At 47.4% G+C, this 19,818-nt stretch overlaps 1 protein-coding gene across 2 annotated transcripts in view; it reads left to right on the top strand.

The window, feature by feature from the left end:
* The first annotated feature begins 726 nt into the window (after positions 1 to 726).
* The window catches only part of SH3BP4 (SH3 domain binding protein 4), a 134,448-nt gene continuing 115,356 nt past the window's right edge, over positions 727 to 19,818 (top strand). For both annotated transcript variants that reach the window (XM_069225538.1, XM_069225539.1), the window contains exon 1: positions 727 to 1,113. The gene's annotated coding sequence lies outside the window, so the exon portion shown is untranslated. The remainder of the gene's footprint in view (positions 1,114 to 19,818) is intronic.

Raw genomic sequence — 19,818 nt, 5'->3', positions numbered from 1 at the left:
ATTTGACAATAATGGCAGTATATTAAGTTACAGTCCTCCAATCTCCATTGCGCTGTAAATGTCTGTAATCAACGTCCGTGTATTTTACAAGATTTGTGAACAACTACTATCAAAATTAATTAAAGCAGTGTAAGACATCGCTGTTTCTTAACACGCCTCAAAAAATGTTTGCAACATTTTAGAAGATGAAAGCGGGAGATTTTGAAAAAATATTCTGGAGTATTTATTTCTCCCATTGACCTCTATTGAAGGAGAGGCAATTTCATGCGGGAAACAGCCAAAATAAAAACATTTTTTGGCTTCAACCATGTGGGAGTTTTCCGCCTGAGTCGGGTCTATTTGTACGTATGAAGCTGAGCTTTCAGTCCCAAAAAATTATTCAATATGTTGTAGGTATTAGTACTATGTTGTATGACAGCGAAAGCAGTGCTACGGTGGTACAGTATTTTGCGTGTAACTGTGTGCCCCGCACCTTTTTTCCCAAAATGTGAGTTTACTAGTGTGTCCTACCGACAGCGTCGCGTATTATCCTTACAGCTCTGGCCAGGGTAATGGGCACAAGCACACATCCAAGATGGCCGCTGGTTCTATCACCCTTTTGTCCTTTGTCTATGTTCATGGCTCATCCCACCCTTGTCTGGGTGTCCTCTCAGGCTAGGCTCCTCCTATTTGATATTCGAGCCTTGAGATCGGTGCCGTACCCCATTTGCTCCCAGGCCCTTCTGTGCGGTGGCTGTGACGTCACGGCTTGAGCTCCGCCCCCGATGTAGGGCTGGCTGCGCTGGTTACACAGGAGGCGCTAGAAGGAACTCAGCCAGCAGCAGGGAATGTACACTCAGCCTCGGGCACCACTAGTCCAGAGAAGCATTGCCAGCCACACACTGTAATCGCAGTACGAGTGCTGTGGCTGCACCGCTGGGGCTGCAAGGCTGTTGCAGAGGGGGTACCCCGTGCGCACAGTGCCAGCAGCAGCACCTGGGACATGATGGGCAGCGCCGGTGTCAGGAGTTAGCAGCGGGGAAAGCTCGACACAGACACCGCAGCCCCCGACACCCTCCCACTGCACAGGCCTCTGGATGTGGCTGTAATGTGAGAGGAGCCGGAGTAACGCCGGTAAGCGCAGAACCCACCCTGAATGCTCCCTCGCAGTGCCGTTCTTTCTCCCCGCTACCATGCCCAAGCTGCATACCCCTTACTTGTGTCAGCGGTTACTTTAATGTGTCTGCGTGTTTATGCCGCTCTGTTTTGCTCCATCTGGCAGTTATTTTCCAATTTTTATGTAGTCTTAATGTCTCTTGGTTACTGTTTATTCTACCTACGACAAGTTATGTGTCTGCATATTTAATTTCCAGGCTGCTAGTTTTTTGTCACAGCTTTTCTCCAAAGCTCAATTAGAAGATTTAAGACTTTCTGACCTAGAGCTCCACATGTGCCCTTTCCACTGCGCCCGGAGGTAGCCACCTTGCTTTTTTGGTAACAACGTCTTTCTTTTTTGCAGTAGTTACAGAGCCCCTTTGGTGTACAAAGTCACCGAGCGGCTGTTTTGCCCATTCTTTGAGGCGCCGGCTTCTGCTTCTGTTATCTCGGGGGTGGGTGTATGTAATGATTGTTTAGGCTCTGCGATAGCGCTTACGTACATCACTGCACCATTGTGGCGCTGGCCATGGCCATAAGACCCTATGCGGCCACACTATCTGAACGCACCTTTTGCATTTTCTGTATTGTTGAGAAGTGTGGGGAAGTTGGGTACAAGGAATGAGGGGAGGGTGGGGTTTGGCGGCGCATGCTAAACAACCCGGTTCTGCTGTGGAGGCACATTTGATGTGATGTTACGAGGCAGATTGTTGACGACCCTTCACAGTGTTTTGATAAAATTACATTTCAACGGCGCCCAGCCACTCTGAGGTTCAACCCCTTGGACTACGCATTCCGGCCGTTATGTCTCTGTAAAATGTGTGCGTGGCTGGGAAACGTAGGAAACTGTTGTGTACATACTTCATAGTGGCTGACAGATGATAACCACAAGGAGGGCCGGCTTTAGGGCGGTGTGGCCTCACCGGGTGCTGACCTGGATTGGGGGGCGCTGACCTCAGGGGGGTGCTATGTTTAGCACTAACTTACTTGAAACTTGTGATTTAAAAACACCTGCTGAAAAGTTCCTTGTGCGTCCAGCCTTCAGGAAGCAATTAAAATGTCAAGCTACCTCTTGTGATTCATATTCCTGCTATGGAGAGAGATGGGAGCTTTGTCTAGAAGCTGCTTTGACTCGCCATAAAGTAGCACAGAGGGTTAATATGCCTGCTTCAAATAAGAGAACTAAATTTTATGTGGATAGCTGAGTGGATTGGTAAAGCCATCCTTTACAAGTCTTTAAAACAAATGAATGTATGTGAAATGGGGGCAATGGAGAGATGAGCGGCTCACTTTTCGGATGGTAGTGAGGGAATCCGATGGGGTGGGAAGGGGTGGGCGTAATAAAGACTGTCGCACGGGGCGCCACCAGCGCTACAGCCGACCCTAACCACAAGGCCCAATTATCCTGACCCACTGATGTTAAACGCTGCTAACTACACTTGCTCTCAAGTTCAGTGTTTGTTCTTTCACGATGACTACCGCCTCTATGCATTTCATAGACCTTTTTGAAAACTCTTAGGTATGTGTGGGTTTTTTTTTTCACCCACCACACCAACCAGAGCACACTCCTCTCTGCATAATACAAACTTTATTAATCTAAGGAAGTGGAGTAGTATTAGCTCAATGATCCCTACTATAAGCACGGACATTGCCCGTGTTATGAAAAAAAACCATGCAGAGTGCGCCTCATTGTCCTGGGCTCTGGTGCCACTGCACCTGCTGCACAAATGACAGCTGCGCACCTGGTCCAAGCACCCATGGCATCTCCCACTATCACCCCTTAAGCCCCCAACATGTACAAACTATTGCTTTATATTTGTGGCGACAGAAAAGTTCTCCTTAACAGAATCCTGGGTCTGTTCCAACCAGCGCAGCATCAAACCTGTCGTCTGTTGTGGTATTAATTTCCGACCAGTGCTCATGCCACTGGGAGAAAGCAAGCACAGGGGAAAGGAACGCAGACTGCTCTTCCTTTATAAGGCCCTCTTCTACTTCCTCGGAAGTGTGGATTGTAAACATTAGGCTATCACCGGCCTGGCCCAGCTGGAGACCGCAGTTCCGGTCTCTTGATCCCCGCGTGTCCTGTTCACAGGAAAAGGCTGAGCACGCCGGAGTCGCTTTCTACACATTTTCACATTTAAGATTCGTGCAAGTTTTAATGAAAATGAGGGGGGTAGGGCGGGGGGCGCGATGCAGGAATGTCTGTATGCGAATCGCCCACTGGTCTTGAGATAGGACGCTTCGGGAGCTGACTGTAACTTTTAATGTTCGTCGATAAAAATGGTTTTCTTTCAGAAGTTGAAGTGGGTGAGATCTATTGGGAACAGCTTTCCCCAAGCTTTTTTAATTTTACCAGAACACTTCCCACACATCTTGTTCAAGAATAACCATATCTGCATGGTCAGTGACGACTTTGAGCTGTCTCAGGTTGAAAGGAAAGCATGGGGTCTCTGGCACCGTGAACATTAGTTAATCTTGGACTTGTTTTTCTTTTAAGGGGTGTGTCTTTTTGTTTTAGGTGATTTTACCTCTAGGTGAAAGCCATACAATATAGTTACGGTATATTTTGTTCTTTTTAATTATATGTTGATCCTGCCCCGACTCTCACTGGCCTTGCACCCATTGTGCTGGGGATCACAGGTCCCATATCTTATATATGTACTTTAACCACTGGCTCCGTTCTTTACAGTTTTAGTAGACTTGCTTATTTAAGAAAACAATAAGTGATTCAGTTTGTGGTGTGAATTCAACTTGGTGGGGTTGTATGTGATCCTCTGATATCTTGGGGAATTCCGGGGGTCTTCCGCTCCTCTCCCACTTTAGTATCAGACCTCGACTATCAGACTCGAGCGCAAAATATTCACTGTCTCTCCTCCACATATCACAGCATTACACCAGGTCCAGAGACTCCACCAGTCCTTTCCTTGTATTTGACGGACAGCTGGCCTGGCCATGGGTATATTTAAGTTGAACCTGACAAAGAATACAGAAATGGGGCTCGTGCTGGGAACACCTGGTGTAAGTCTGTTTTTCCACCGCCTTGCTCTATTCGGTATACCCTATCCTGATCCAAAAGGACGAAGACATCGGTGGCTTATTCGAGGACTAAACCTATAAATACCGTACTTAAGTCAACCCCCAGCCCCCTTATTAGAAGTGCAACTTTCATTGTATTACAGGCCAAACTATTGTAGTGGTAAAATGTGCAAGAAAAAATGTAGTATTACAATCATTATTCTGATTATTAAGATGTACCAAATAGTAATGTGATTCTGCACAATAATCGGTTTTACATTTTTCTTTCCAAGGGCATCTCTAGAAGTGATTTTTTTGGGGGACACAGATAAAACACGTTGGGCTGTGTACAGCAGGCGATCATTAAGATTTTTTTTTCTCCCTAAAGCATGCACACACTGGTTAAGGTTGAATTGCTGTACAAACTACACTTCTTAGTTACAATTATAGATGGCGTTTTACTGCAGTAGAGAAGGTGCTGGGCGACACCTCGTGGGTGAGTGGGCAAATGGGTTGATAGTGAAGAGCCCCTGGAGTGCTCTTGGAGATGGACTTCAAACAGCTTCTTGTGCAATCTGAAAAAATCCTAGCATTACTTCCCTGTACTAGCAGTTTTACGGTATCTTCGATCATGCTTCACGTGTGGTTAAAAAATGCAAAAAGCCTGAACTCGCCTGGGACATCGAGAGGTATGTGTGAGTCTGTTCCAAACTGTGCACTCGTCTTTTGTCTCTGTGAAGACCCGCAACTGTGGAGGTAGGTAGTACTTATGGTTGCCTTCACTGAGACCTTGAGACTCTCCTGAAATCAGCCCCTTTGCTAGGTCGGGGGAAGAGGATGATTTCACCATGAAGATAGAACGCCTTCAGCACTTATTCAGCAACTAGAAGAATTAAACACCAATAATTATCCTTTGGTTTAAGCAGGACAGAGAAAAGGACTCCCATCCAGTGGCTGAAATACACAATTTGTAACAAGGAAGCCAGCGTTCAATCTAGGTTTTCTTGCTTGAACAAATCACTTTGCTGGTCTGCCTTTTCCTTGAATTTTAGATATGAGAGCACCTTGAAATAATTTGTCTCCGGGTGTTTGCTGTTTTAGCGCCTCTCCTGGTGGCAGCCTAAAGTACTTTGATGGTAGGCCATCCATAATAATAATGTGGATGAAATGTAAGTGGGTACATGACAGCTGGCTTGCCTCTTGGTTCACTAATGCTATTGTAGACCGGAGGGCTTAATAGTGTTCCTTGGTTCACGCATATATATTATCTATTCTAATAAATGTCTATCAGTAAAGTGATGCAATCTATTGGATTAGAGTGAATTGCTTCTGCATATTACGACGTGCGCATTTAATTTAAGAGCTGTCTTCATATTTTTACAAGACGTTTGTTGCCCAATTTACAAGCCAAATACAGTCTTCATGCTCGGATCTAAAAACAAAACCAGAGCCTTGATCTGGGTTTGCTTTCCCTTGTACCTAGTTCAACTAGGTCAGCGTGCTGAAGAGACATAAGGGACATGCTCGTGGCTAGACATCCACGTTAGTTGATAACTCCTGCTTAGTGCACGGATGTCTGCCTTCCTCCATGTTGCCTTCCTGTCCTTTGCCTGGTTGTGAACTGACCATGCAATCGCAATGGGGCCATGGCCAAGATCTCCTTCTTCCTATATGTCTTTGCAGGGCTGCTCAGTCTCCTGCAGTACAAGAACACATTTACACACGAGGTGGGGCTAAGGAGAATCCTGAAACTGCTGTCCCCAGCCCTCTTGGAATGGGGCCAAGAATCTTTGGTGGTGAGGGCACATTGGCGCAAAGCCACCAACAACAATTCCACATTCAGTCAGCAGCGCACACACCCTGTGAGTTTAAAGTCACAGCGCAGGTTACTCTCTCACAATGAAAGTCAGTAACTGCACTTTGAAATGTGCCAGGGCTCCTGGCATCTTCCGCCTACCATCAAAACAGCAGCATGACGTTCCTGACTAGAACAAAAAAATTGAAATAAACAAATGCTGACCCCAGAGGTTTTTTTTTTTTTTTTGCACATGATGGAGTCAGTGTCACATGGAGCTGTGACATCGTCCCTTCTGCCTATAACTCCTGCCAACCCTGCAACCTGACACTGATACATTGATTTAATTAGAGAGGACTATGCAGTTTAAAAAGGAGGTGGTCAGAAGATTTAGCAGCTGGGCACAAACTGCATAGATATGCTGCCTCTGATTTCAAAGAAACCAAGCATTTACAATGCAATAGGTCTCGCGTTCGCTCGAGTTAGAGCTATTAGTATTGTAAACTCCTTACTGGACTTTCTTTGCCACATAAATTAAAAATGAAAAGTAAAATGGTTGACAGAAGCAAGCCGATTCAAAGCAAAACCGCCGCCGTGAGCGCAAGAGTTATTGGCTCCCTGCGAGAATGTCTAGAAAGGATCATGGCTGGGATGAAAGGCAAAGCGAAACTGGAAGAGGGGCCATCACACGATGTAACAGGAGGAAGTGTGATGGCCATCAAAAATGTTCACTTAGTGAAATCGCATGTGGGAGGGAACTCTGCACACAAAGGAGGGACATTTCACAAAATGCACCAATAAAAATGAAGCATTTAAAACAAGCACAACAAATAGCAAGAGTGGGTGTGGTTAAATGCCGACAGGGATATTACAACAGGCCAGATTGCTTGCACGCTGGACCCTAAAAATAAGTCTGGGATCCAGTATTAATGTACTTCTTTCTAATTGCAGCTGCTTCATGGTAGCAATGGCACAGACGCATAACAAATGTTTATCTTCTTGACAGAAATATCTGTGTCCTTAGTCTCACAAATTGTTCAAAATGAATTTGAGAAGTTCCCTTAAATTAACTAAAGCCAAATAACCAGTTCAGTAGATGTCTGGCTGCTTGTTGAAATTGCAGACAATAATTACTACTAGATAGGAATTTCCATCAGGACTATGTCACATTTGTTTAAATTTAATCCCAAAACACATTGCTCACCTCCACATGGTGCAAAGTAATTTTGGCAATAAACACAAGGCCGTGAAAGCCTATCATGTCTAATTTATGAGCCACTTAATGTTTGAAGGTCCATGCGTGAAAGCGATTCCCAAACTGGTCCTTTGGCTCCCATGCCCCATTGCTACAATTTCACCTATTTCATTACAAAGAGTAAGAATTTCCAGTAGAATTCACAATTCAGTTGATCCACCCAACACCTTTTGTGCGCCCAAACAAGCTGTTTTTTGTCTCGAGTTGGACATTTTGGGTGCTACTGGCTTGACTTCAGCTCTATGACCTTTTGCCCTAGCCAGCTGTTCCCATAACACTCAACTGTATCCTACAATGTGTAAAACAGGACTCTTCTAAGCCCAATCCCCTTCCCACAATAGGTATCCGACACATGTTTGCTGAGTTGCTGTCTTTGTCAGGGTAACCCTTGTTCTGTGAAAGAGAGAGGACTCTATGCATCTCCCATTTTAGGCATAGCATTCCAAGCACTCCAAGTGAAACACATAAATCTGTCAATGACGGATCGATTCCCTTCTTTTATTTGTTCTCCACCAAACAAGGGAACCACCCAGAGTTCCTTCTCCCGTTTTGCATAGTTTATATGTGTAGGAAGTTGGCTCTGTATGTGCTATTTCAAAGTAAGGAATAGCATGCACAGAGTCCAAGGGTTCCCCTTAGAGGTAAAATAGTGGTAAAAAGAGATAATACTAATGCTCTATTTTGTGGTAGTGTGGTCGAGCAGTAGGCTTATCCAAGGAGTAGTGTTAAGCATTTGTTGTACATACACATAGACAATAAATGAGGTACACACACTCAGAGACAAATCCAGCCAATAGGTTTTTATATAGAAAAATATCTTTTCTTAATTTATTTTAAGAACCACAGGTTCAAATTCTACATGTAATATCTCATTCGAAAGGTATTGCAGGTAAGTACTTTAGGAACTTCAAATCATCAAAATTGCATGTATACTTTTCAAGTTATTCACAAATAGCTGTTTTAAAAGTGGACACTTAGTGCAATTTTCACAGTTCCTAGGGGAGGTAAGTATTTGTTAGGTTAACCAGGTAAGTAAGACACTTACAGGGCTTAGTTCTTGGTCCAAGGTAGCCCACCGTTGGGGGTTCAGAGCAACCCCAAAGTCACCACCCCAGCAGCTCAGGGCCGGTCAGGTGCAGAGTTCAAAGTGGTGCCCAAAACACATAGGCTAGAATGGAGAGAAGGGGGTGCCCCGGTTCCGGTCTGCTTGCAGGTAAGTACCCGCGTCTTCGGAGGGCAGACCAGGGGGGTTTTGTAGGGCACCGGGGGGGGACACAAGCCCACACAGAAATTTCACCCTCAGCAGCGCGGGGGCGGCCGGGTGCAGTGTAGAAACAAGCGTCGGGTTTGTAATGGAAGTCAATGGGAGATCTAGGGATCTCTTCAGCGCTGCAGGCAGGCAAGGGGGGGGTTCCTCGGGGAAACCTCCACTTGGTCAAGGGAGAGGGACTCCTGGGGGTCACTCCTCCAGTGAAAGTCCGGTCCTTCAGGTCCTGGGGGCTGCGGGTGCAGGGTCTCTCCCAGGTGTCGGGACTTAGGATCCAAAGAGTCGCGGTCAGGGGAAGCCTCGGGATTCCCTCTGCAGGCGGCGCTGTGGGGGCTCAGGGGGGACAGGTTTTGGTACTCACAGTATCAGAGTAGTCCTGGGATCCCTCCTGAGGTGTCGGATCTCCACCAGCCGAGTCGGGGTCGCCGGGTGCAGTGTTGCAAGTCTCACGCTTCTTGCGGGGAGCTTGCAGGGGTCTTTAAAGCTGCTGGAAACAAAGTTGCAGCTTTTCTTGGAGCAGGTCCGCTGTCCTCGGGAGTTTCTTGTCTTTTCGAAGCAGGGGCAGTCCTCAGAGGATGTCGAGGTCGCTGGTCCCTTTGGAAGGCGTCGCTGGAGCAGGATCTTTGGAAGGCAGGAGACAGGCCGGTGAGTTTCTGGAGCCAAGGCAGTTGTCGTCTTCTGGTCTTCCGCTGCAGGGGTTTTCAGCTGGGCAGTCCTTCTTCTTGTTGCAGGAATCTAATTTTCTAGGGTTCAGGGTAGCCCTTAAATACTAAATTTAAGGGCGTGTTTAGGTCTGGGGGGTTAGTAGCCAATGGCTACTAGCCCTGAGGGTGGGTACACCCTCTTTGTGCCTCCTCCCAAGGGGAGGGGGTCACAATCCTAACCCTATTGGGGGAATCCTCCATCTGCAAGATGGAGGATTTCTAAAAGTTAGAGTCACCTCAGCTCAGGACACCTTAGGGGCTGTCCTGACTGGCCAGTGACTCCTCCTTGTTATTCTCATTATTTTCTCCGGCCTTGCCGCCAAAAGTGGGGCCTGGCCGGAGGGGGCGGGCAACTCCACTAGCTGGAGTGTCCTGCTGGGTTGGCACAAAGGAGGTGAGCCTTTGAGGCTCACCGCCAGGTGTGACAATTCCTGCCTGGGAGAGGTGTTAGCATCTCCACCCAGTGCAGGCTTTGTTACTGGCCTCAGAGTGACAAAGGCACTCTCCCCATGGGGCCAGCAACATGTCTCGGTTTGTGGCAGGCTGCTAAAACTAGTCAGCCTACACAGATAGTCGGTTAAGTTTCAGGGGGCACCTCTAAGGTGCCCTCTGTGGTGTATTTTACAATAAAATGTACACTGGCATCAGTGTGCATTTATTGTGCTGAGAAGTTTGATACCAAACTTCACAGTTTTCAGTGTAGCCATTATGGTGCTGTGGAGTTCGTGTTTGACAAACTCCCAGACCATATACTCTTATGGCTACCCTGCACTTACAATGTCTAAGGTTTTGTTTAGACACTGTAGGGGTACCATGCTCATGCACTGGTACCCTCACCTATGGTATAGTGCACCCTGCCTTAGGGCTGTAAGGCCTGCTAGAGGGGTGTCTTACCTATACTGCATAGGCAGTGAGAGGCTGGCATGGCACCCTGAGGGGAGTGCCATGTCGACTTACTCGTTTTGTCTTCACTAGCACACACAAGCTGGCAAGCAGGGTGTCTGTGCTGAGTGAGAGGTCTCCAGGGTGGCATAAGACATGCTGCAGCCCTTAGAGACCTTCCTTGGCACCAGGGCCCTTGGTACTAGAAGTACCAGTTACAAGGGACTTATCTGGATGCCAGGGTCTGCCAATTGTGGATACAAAAGTACAGGTTAGGGAAAGAACACTGGTGCTGGGGCCTGGTTAGCAGGCCTCAGCACACTTTCAATTGTAAACATAGCATCAGCAAAGGCAAAAAGTCAGGGGGCAATCATGCCAAGGAGGCATTTCCTTACACAACCCCCCCCCAAACGAAAGAGGATGAGACTAACCTTTCCCAAGAGAGTCTTCATTTTCTAAGTGGAAGAACCTGGAAAGGCCATCTGCATTGGCATGGGCAGTCCCAGGTCTGTGTTCCACTATAAAGTCCATTCCCTGTAGGGAGATGGACCACCTCAACAGTTTAGGATTTTCACCTTTCATTTGCATCAGCCATTTGAGAGGTCTGTGGTCAGTTTGAACTAGGAAGTGAGTCCCAAAGAGGTATGGTCTCAGCTTCTTCAGGGACCAAACCACAGCAAAGGCCTCCCTCTCAATGGCACTCCAACGCTGCTCCCTGGGGAGTAACCTCCTGCTAATGAAAGCAACAGGCTGGTCAAGGCCATCATCATTTGTTTGGGACAAAACTGCCCCTATCCCATGTTCAGAGGCATCAGTCTGCACAATGAACTGCCTAGAATAATCTGGAGCTTTGAGAACTGGTGCTGAGCACATTGCCTGTTTCAGGGTGTCAAAGGCCTGTTGGCATTCCACAGTCCAGTTTACTTTCTTGGGCATTTTCTTGGAGGTGAGTTCAGTGAGGGCTGTCACAATGGATCCATATCCCTTCACAAACCTCCTGTAATACCCAGTCAAGCCAAGGAATGCCCTGACTTGAGTCTGGGTTTTTGGAGCTACCCAGTCCAGAATAGTCTGGATCTTGGGTTGGAGTGGCTGAACTTGGCCTCCACCTACAAGGTGTCCCAAGTAAACCACAGTTCCCTGCCCTATCTGGCATTTGGATGCCTTGATAGAGAGGCCTGCAGATTGCAGAGCCTTCAAAACCTTCCTCAGGTGGACCAGGTGATCCTGCCAGGTGGAGCTAAAGACAGCAATATCATCAAGATAAGCTGTGCTAAAGGACTCCAAGCCAGCAAGGACTTGATTCACCAACCTTTGGAAGGTGGCAGGGGCATTCTGTAAACCAAAGGGCATAACAGTAAACTGATAATGCCCATCAGGTGTGGAGAATGCTGTTTTCTCTTTTGCTCCAGGTGCCATTTTTATTTGCCAGTACCCTGCTGTCAAGTCAAAGGTACTTAGGAATTTGGCAGCACCTAATTTGTCTATGAGCTCATCAGCTCTTGGAATTGGATGAGCATCTGTCTTGGTGACAGAATTGAGCCCTCTGTAGTCCACACAAAACCTCATCTCTTTCTTTCCATCTTTGGTGTGAGGTTTGGGGACCAAGACCACTGGGCTAGCCCAGGGGCTGTCAGAGCGCTCAATCACTCCCAATTCCAGCATCTTGTGGACTTCCACCTTGATGCTTTCCTTAACATGGTCAGACTGTCTAAAGATTTTGTTTTTGACAGGCATGCTGTCTCCTGTGTCCACATCATGGGTACACAGGTGTGTCTGACCAGGGGTTAAGGAGAAGAGTTCAGGAAACTGTTGTAGGACTCTCCTACAATCAGCTTGCTGTTGGCCAGAGAGGGTGTCTGAGTAGATCACTCCATCTACTGTGCCATCTTTTGGGTCTGATGACAGAAGATCAGGGAGAGGTTCACTCTCTGCCTCCTGATCCTCATCTGTTACCATCAACAGATTCACATCAGCCCTGTCATGGAAGAGCTTAAGGCGGTTCACATGGATCACCCTCTTGGGGCTCCTGCTGGTGCCCAGGTCCACCAGGTAGGTGACCTGACTCTTCCTTTCTAGCACTGGGTAAGGGCCACTCCATTTGTCCTGGAGTGCCCTGGGAGCCACAGGCTCCAGAACCCAGACTTTCTGCCCTGGTTGGAACTCAACCAGTGCAGCCTTTTGGTCATACCAAAACTTCTGGAGCTGTTGGCTGGCCTCAAGGTTTTTGGTTGCCTTTTCCATGTACTCTGCCATTCTAGAGCGAAGGCCAAGTACATAGTCCACTATGTCCTGTTTAGGCTCATGGAGAGGTCTCTCCCAGCCTTCTTTAACAAGGGCAAGTGGTCCCCTTACAGGATGACCAAACAGAAGTTCAAAGGGTGAGAACCCTACTCCCTTCTGTGGTACCTCCCTGTAAGCGAAAAGCAGACATGGCAGGAGGACATCCCATCTCCTTTTGAGTTTTTCTGGGAGCCCCATGATCATGCCTTTTAATGTCTTGTTGAATCTCTCAACTAAGCCATTAGTTTGTGGATGGTAAGGTGTAGTGAATTTATAAGTCACTCCACACTCATTCCACATGTGCTTTAGGTATGCTGACATGAAGTTGGTACCTCTGTCAGACACCACCTCCTTAGGGAAACCCACTCTGGTAAAGATACCAATGAGGGCCTTGGCTACTGCAGGGGCAGTAGTCGACCTAAGGGGAATAGCTTCAGGATACCTGGTAGCATGATCCACTACTACCAGGATATACATATTTCCTGAGGCTGTGGGAGGTTCCAGTGGACCAACTATGTCCACACCCACTCTTTCAAAGGGCACCCCCACCACTGGAAGTGGAATGAGGGGGGCCTTTGGATGCCCACCTGTCTTACCACTGGCTTGACAGGTGGGGCAGGAGAGGCAAAACTCCTTAACCATGTTGGACATATTGGGCCAGTAGAAGTGGTTGACTAACCTCTCCCACGTCTTGGTTTGTCCCAAATGTCCAGCAAGGGGAATGTCATGGGCCAATGTTAGGATGAACTCTCTGAACAGCTGAGGCACTACCACTCTCCTAGTGGCACCAGGTTTGGGGTCTCTGGCCTCAGTGTACAGGAGCCCATCTTCCCAATAGACCCTATGTGTTCCATTTTTCTTGCCTTTGGACTCTTCAGCAGCTTGCTGCCTAAGGCCTTCAAGAGAGGGACAGGTTTCTTGTCCCTTACACAGCTCTTCCCTTGAGGGTCCCCCTGGGCCTAAGAGCTCAACCTGATAAGGTTCAAGCTCCAAAGGCTCAGTTCCCTCAGAGGGCAGACCTTCTTCCTGAGAAGAGAGGTTCCCTTTCTTTTGCTGTGTTGCAGTTGGTTTCCCAACTGACTTTCCGGTTCTCTTGGTAGGCTGGGCCATTTTTCCAGACTCCAGCTCTACTTTTTCACCCTGTGCCTTGCACTGTGCTCTTGTTTTCACACACACCAGTTCAGGGATACCCAGCATTGCTGCATGGGTTTTTAGCTCTACCTCAGCCCATGCTGAGGACTCCAGGTCATTTCCAAGCAGACAGTCCACTGGGATATTTGAGGAGACCACCACCTGTTTCAGGCCATTGACCCCTCCCCATTCTAAAGTAACCATTGCCATGGGATGTACTTTTCTCTGATTGTCAGCGTTGGTGACTGTGTAAGTTTTTCCAGTCAGGTATTGGCCAGGGGAAACCAGTTTCTCTGTCACCATGGTGACACTGGCACCTGTATCCCTCAGGCCCTCTATTCTAGTCCCATTAATTAAGAGTTGCTGTCTGTATTTTTGCATGTTAGGCGGCCAGACAGCTAGTGTGGCTAAATCCACCCCACCCTCAGAAACTAGAGTAGCTTCAGTGTGGACCCTGATTTGCTCTGGGCACACTGTTGATCCCACTTGGAGACTAGCCATACCAGTGTTACCTGGATGGGAGTTTGGAGTGGAACCTTTCTTGGGACAGGCCTTGTCTCCAGTTTGGTGTCCATGCTGTTTACAGCTATGACACCAGGCCTTTTTGGGATCAAAGTTTTTACCCTTGTACCCATTGTTTTGTGAAGAGGCTCTGGGCCCACCCTCCTGTGCAGGTTTTTGGGGGCCTGTAGAAGACTCTTTACTATTTTTAGTTTTGGTTGTCTCATCACCCTTCTGCTGGGGAGTCTTTGTGACCCCTTTCTTTTGGTCACCCCCTGTTGAAGTCTTGGACACCCTTGTCTTGACCCAATGGTCCGCCTTCTTTCCCAATTCTTGGGGAGAAATTGGTCCTAGGTCTACCAGATGCTGATGCAGTTTATCATTGAAACAATTACTTAACAGGTGTTCTTTCACAAATAAATTGTACAGCCCATCATAATTACTTACACCACTGCCTTGAATCCAACCATCTAGTGTTTTCACTGAGTAGTCAACAAAGTCAACCCAGGTCTGGCTCGAGGATTTTTGAGCCCCCCTGAACCTAATCCTGTACTCCTCAGTGGAGAATCCAAAGCCCTCAATCAGGGTACCCTTCATGAGGTCATAAGATTCTGCATCTTGTCCAGAGAGTGTGAGGAGTCTATCCCTACACTTTCCTGTGAACATTTCCCAAAGGAGAGCACCCCAGTGAGATCTGTTCACTTTTCTGGTTACACAAGCCCTCTCAAAAGCTGTGAACCATTTGGTGATGTCATCACCATCTTCATATTTAGTTACAATCCCTTTGGGGATTTTCAACATGTCAGGAGAATCTCTGACCCTATTTATGTTGCTGCCACCATTGATGGGTCCTAGGCCCATCTCTTGTCTTTCCCTCTCTATGGCTAGGATCTGTCTTTCCAAAGCCAATCTTTTGGCCATCCTGGCTAACTGGATGTCCTCTTCACTGGAGTTATCCTCAGTGATTTCAGAGTTGTTGGTCCCTCCTGTGAGGGAACCAGCATCTCTGACTATTATTTGTGGAGTCAGGGCTTGAGAAGCCCTGCTCTCCCTAAGTAGGACTGGAGGGGGGGAATTTCCCTCCAAGTCACTATCTTCATCCTCTGAGTTGCCATCCTCAGAGGGGTTGGCCTTTTCAAACTCTGCCAAAAGCTCCTGGAGCTGTACTTTGGTAGGTTTGGGGCCCATTGCTATTTTCTTTAGTTTACAGAGTGACCTTAGCTCTCTCATCTGTAGATGGAGGTAAGGTGTGGTGTCGAGTTCCACCACATTCACATCTGTGCTAGACATTTTGCTTCTAAAAGTTGGAATACTTTTTAAGAATCTACAACTGGTTCTAGAATCTAATTCAAACTTTTACAAACTTTTAAACTCTAAAAGAAATGCTAAACAGGATCTAACACAAGGCCCTAGCAGGTCTTTTAAGAATTTAGAAAACTTTTCAAATTGCAAAAATCAATTTCTAATGACAATTTTGGAATTTGTCGTGTGATCAGGTATTGGCTGAGTAGTCCAGCAAATGCAAAGTCTTGTACCCCACCGCTGATCCACCAATGTAGGAAGTTGGCTCTGTATGTGCTATTTCAAAGTAAGGAATAGCATGCACAGAGTCCAAGGGTTCCCCTTAGAGGTAAAATAGTGGTAAAAAGAGATAATACTAATGCTCTATTTTGTGGTAGTGTGGTCGAGCAGTAGGCTTATCCAAGGAGTAGTGTTAAGCATTTGTTGTACATACACATAGACAATAAATGAGGTACACACACTCAGAGACAAATCCAGCCAATAGGTTTTTATATAGAAAAATATCTTTTCTTAATTTATTTTAAGAACCACAGGTTCAAATTCTACATGTAATATCTCATTCGAAAGGTATTGCAGGTAAGTACTTTAGGAACTTCAAATCATCAAAATTGCATGTATACTTTTCAAGTTATTCACAAATAGCTGTTTTAAAAGTGGACACTTAGTGCAATTTTCACAGTTCCTAGGGGAGGTAAGTATTTGTTAGGTTAACCAGGTAAGTAAGACACTTACAGGGCTTAGTTCTTGGTCCAAGGTAGCCCACCGTTGGGGGTTCAGAGCAACCCCAAAGTCACCACCCCAGCAGCTCAGGGCCGGTCAGGTGCAGAGTTCAAAGTGGTGCCCAAAACACATAGGCTAGAATGGAGAGAAGGGGGTGCCCCGGTTCCGGTCTGCTTGCAGGTAAGTACCCGCGTCTTCGGAGGGCAGACCAGGGGGGTTTTGTAGGGCACCGGGGGGGGACACAAGCCCACACAGAAATTTCACCCTCAGCAGCGCGGGGGCGGCCGGGTGCAGTGTAGAAACAAGCGTCGGGTTTGTAATGGAAGTCAATGGGAGATCTAGGGATCTCTTCAGCGCTGCAGGCAGGCAAGGGGGGGGTTCCTCGGGGAAACCTCCACTTGGTCAAGGGAGAGGGACTCCTGGGGGTCACTCCTCCAGTGAAAGTCCGGTCCTTCAGGTCCTGGGGGCTGCGGGTGCAGGGTCTCTCCCAGGTGTCGGGACTTAGGATCCAAAGAGTCGCGGTCAGGGGAAGCCTCGGGATTCCCTCTGCAGGCGGCGCTGTGGGGGCTCAGGGGGGACAGGTTTTGGTACTCACAGTATCAGAGTAGTCCTGGGATCCCTCCTGAGGTGTCGGATCTCCACCAGCCGAGTCGGGGTCGCCGGGTGCAGTGTTGCAAGTCTCACGCTTCTTGCGGGGAGCTTGCAGGGGTCTTTAAAGCTGCTGGAAACAAAGTTGCAGCTTTTCTTGGAGCAGGTCCGCTGTCCTCGGGAGTTTCTTGTCTTTTCGAAGCAGGGGCAGTCCTCAGAGGATGTCGAGGTCGCTGGTCCCTTTGGAAGGCGTCGCTGGAGCAGGATCTTTGGAAGGCAGGAGACAGGCCGGTGAGTTTCTGGAGCCAAGGCAGTTGTCGTCTTCTGGTCTTCCGCTGCAGGGGTTTTCAGCTGGGCAGTCCTTCTTCTTGTTGCAGGAATCTAATTTTCTAGGGTTCAGGGTAGCCCTTAAATACTAAATTTAAGGGCGTGTTTAGGTCTGGGGGGTTAGTAGCCAATGGCTACTAGCCCTGAGGGTGGGTACACCCTCTTTGTGCCTCCTCCCAAGGGGAGGGGGTCACAATCCTAACCCTATTGGGGGAATCCTCCATCTGCAAGATGGAGGATTTCTAAAAGTTAGAGTCACCTCAGCTCAGGACACCTTAGGGGCTGTCCTGACTGGCCAGTGACTCCTCCTTGTTATTCTCATTATTTTCTCCGGCCTTGCCGCCAAAAGTGGGGCCTGGCCGGAGGGGGCGGGCAACTCCACTAGCTGGAGTGTCCTGCTGGGTTGGCACAAAGGAGGTGAGCCTTTGAGGCTCACCGCCAGGTGTGACAATTCCTGCCTGGGAGAGGTGTTAGCATCTCCACCCAGTGCAGGCTTTGTTACTGGCCTCAGAGTGACAAAGGCACTCTCCCCATGGGGCCAGCAACATGTCTCGGTTTGTGGCAGGCTGCTAAAACTAGTCAGCCTACACAGATAGTCGGTTAAGTTTCAGGGGGCACCTCTAAGGTGCCCTCTGTGGTGTATTTTACAATAAAATGTACACTGGCATCAGTGTGCATTTATTGTGCTGAGAAGTTTGATACCAAACTTCACAGTTTTCAGTGTAGCCATTATGGTGCTGTGGAGTTCGTGTTTGACAAACTCCCAGACCATATACTCTTATGGCTACCCTGCACTTACAATGTCTAAGGTTTTGTTTAGACACTGTAGGGGTACCATGCTCATGCACTGGTACCCTCACCTATGGTATAGTGCACCCTGCCTTAGGGCTGTAAGGCCTGCTAGAGGGGTGTCTTACCTATACTGCATAGGCAGTGAGAGGCTGGCATGGCACCCTGAGGGGAGTGCCATGTCGACTTACTCGTTTTGTCTTCACTAGCACACACAAGCTGGCAAGCAGGGTGTCTGTGCTGAGTGAGAGGTCTCCAGGGTGGCATAAGACATGCTGCAGCCCTTAGAGACCTTCCTTGGCACCAGGGCCCTTGGTACTAGAAGTACCAGTTACAAGGGACTTATCTGGATGCCAGGGTCTGCCAATTGTGGATACAAAAGTACAGGTTAGGGAAAGAACACTGGTGCTGGGGCCTGGTTAGCAGGCCTCAGCACACTTTCAATTGTAAACATAGCATCAGCAAAGGCAAAAAGTCAGGGGGCAATCATGCCAAGGAGGCATTTCCTTACAATATGGCACTCTAAATTTTCGGTTTGCTTTCAGGCGGTTGCAGCCAGTTGTGTTACCCCTAATATTACATATTTCTCTTCTTATTGCTGTCTAAACTTCATTGTGCCTCACAGCTCTGCTGGAACAGAAGCACAATACTATTTATGATTGTGCCAGCTGATCTAATTTCTCCTCCACTTAGATATCCCTTTGCAATAAAAATGAGTGCTACTCAAAATGTATTGAATCTACACCCCCAACATCGGCGTCTTTTAACGGCCTTTAAGGGGATTTCTTTTGCCTTCTTCTGAAAAAGCATCCATCAAATAAATGTTTGACACTTTGTTAACCACCATGGTAACTGAAAGCATCCCTTGAGAATTTAATCATGGACCATGCTAGCTGAGCACACCTGCTCGCGGGCATCTGTGCTAATTGGAGAATATGCTGCAAGAAGTGCCCTATCATTGGACAGTAATTCCAGTCTCGTGCTAAGAGCGTGGCGCGGGTGTTGCTTCCTCAGTACTCTGCCTCTTAAGCTGTAAGGATGGCCCTCTCTGGCCTGCTTCCCTAACAGCTACATTTACTTTTTTTCCTACAGACCGTCACATTAAAGGAAGATGTGTGTGTGTGGGAGGGAGTTAAGGGACTACTAATTATGTTATTCATCATTTCCATAGGAGCTCGGGGTTTGTGGGAGAATATGAAAGTTAGTGCTGGAGTGAGACGCCTTCCCTGTGGAGCTGAGATTCAGGACCCTGCACTCTGATCCCTGGGAGCCCTGCTCTATGCTCTCAGCGCTCTAGTCCTACCCCAAGGTTGTAGTAAAGACCCAGTTGTCCAAACTGATGCCAGCTTTGGGCTCATTTGGGAGCAAGTCAGGTATGCAGTAGAATGCACTGATCTGATGGTTGAATGTCGGTCCAAAAGAGAAGAGTGTGGTGGTTAGAGAGAAAAACAAAAACTCTCTTCCCTGCTTGCTCCCCAATGTCAGAAAAAAACTGGAACAACACAGCAAATGGTGCCTTCGTTTTTAAATATTTATCCAGAACCTCCTGCATTTAGGGATTACACACAAAAACATTGAATTCCCACGCTGCCAGAGACCTATATGCTTTTGTCCTGCCCCTTTCCTGCCTGCCTGCCTCAATGGTCTCCAGCTTTACTTTAACTTAATCTATATTATTGTTCCAATGTGTCTCTTAAGCAGGCATCATTGATAAAATGTAAATAACTCTAATGCATTTTGGTCTGCTTTTTGTATTATCAGAACATCTGGACGCTACCAGACATGAAACTCTTTGCTTTTTAATGATCACGTTTAATTATAAAATAACTTTTTTGGTCTGGTTCGACAGCATAGATGGCTGCAAAACTTACTGATAATTGTTCAAAATATGCATAGAGCGGGCCTTCTCTGTACCCAATAAAGTATTTTTCACGGCATACTATTGGATGTTTGTTGAATTGCTCCACCCACTAAGGAGTGGTTGCATTGCTGTGCTTGCTGAACTGTTACAATTTTCAGCTATACTCACTCATCACACATAGGATTCATCAATGAGATAAAGAATTCAATCAAGCAAACAATGGATTTTTTTTTCCACTATAGCAGGCGTTAGTTAATGTTTTAG

The sequence above is a fragment of the Pleurodeles waltl genome, chromosome 3_1 (genome assembly GCF_031143425.1).
Source record: "Pleurodeles waltl isolate 20211129_DDA chromosome 3_1, aPleWal1.hap1.20221129, whole genome shotgun sequence".
Taxonomy (NCBI): Eukaryota; Metazoa; Chordata; class Amphibia; order Caudata; family Salamandridae; genus Pleurodeles; species Pleurodeles waltl.
The sequence above is the reverse complement of the archived record's forward strand: the minus strand, read 5'-3'. Positions and strand labels throughout refer to the sequence as shown.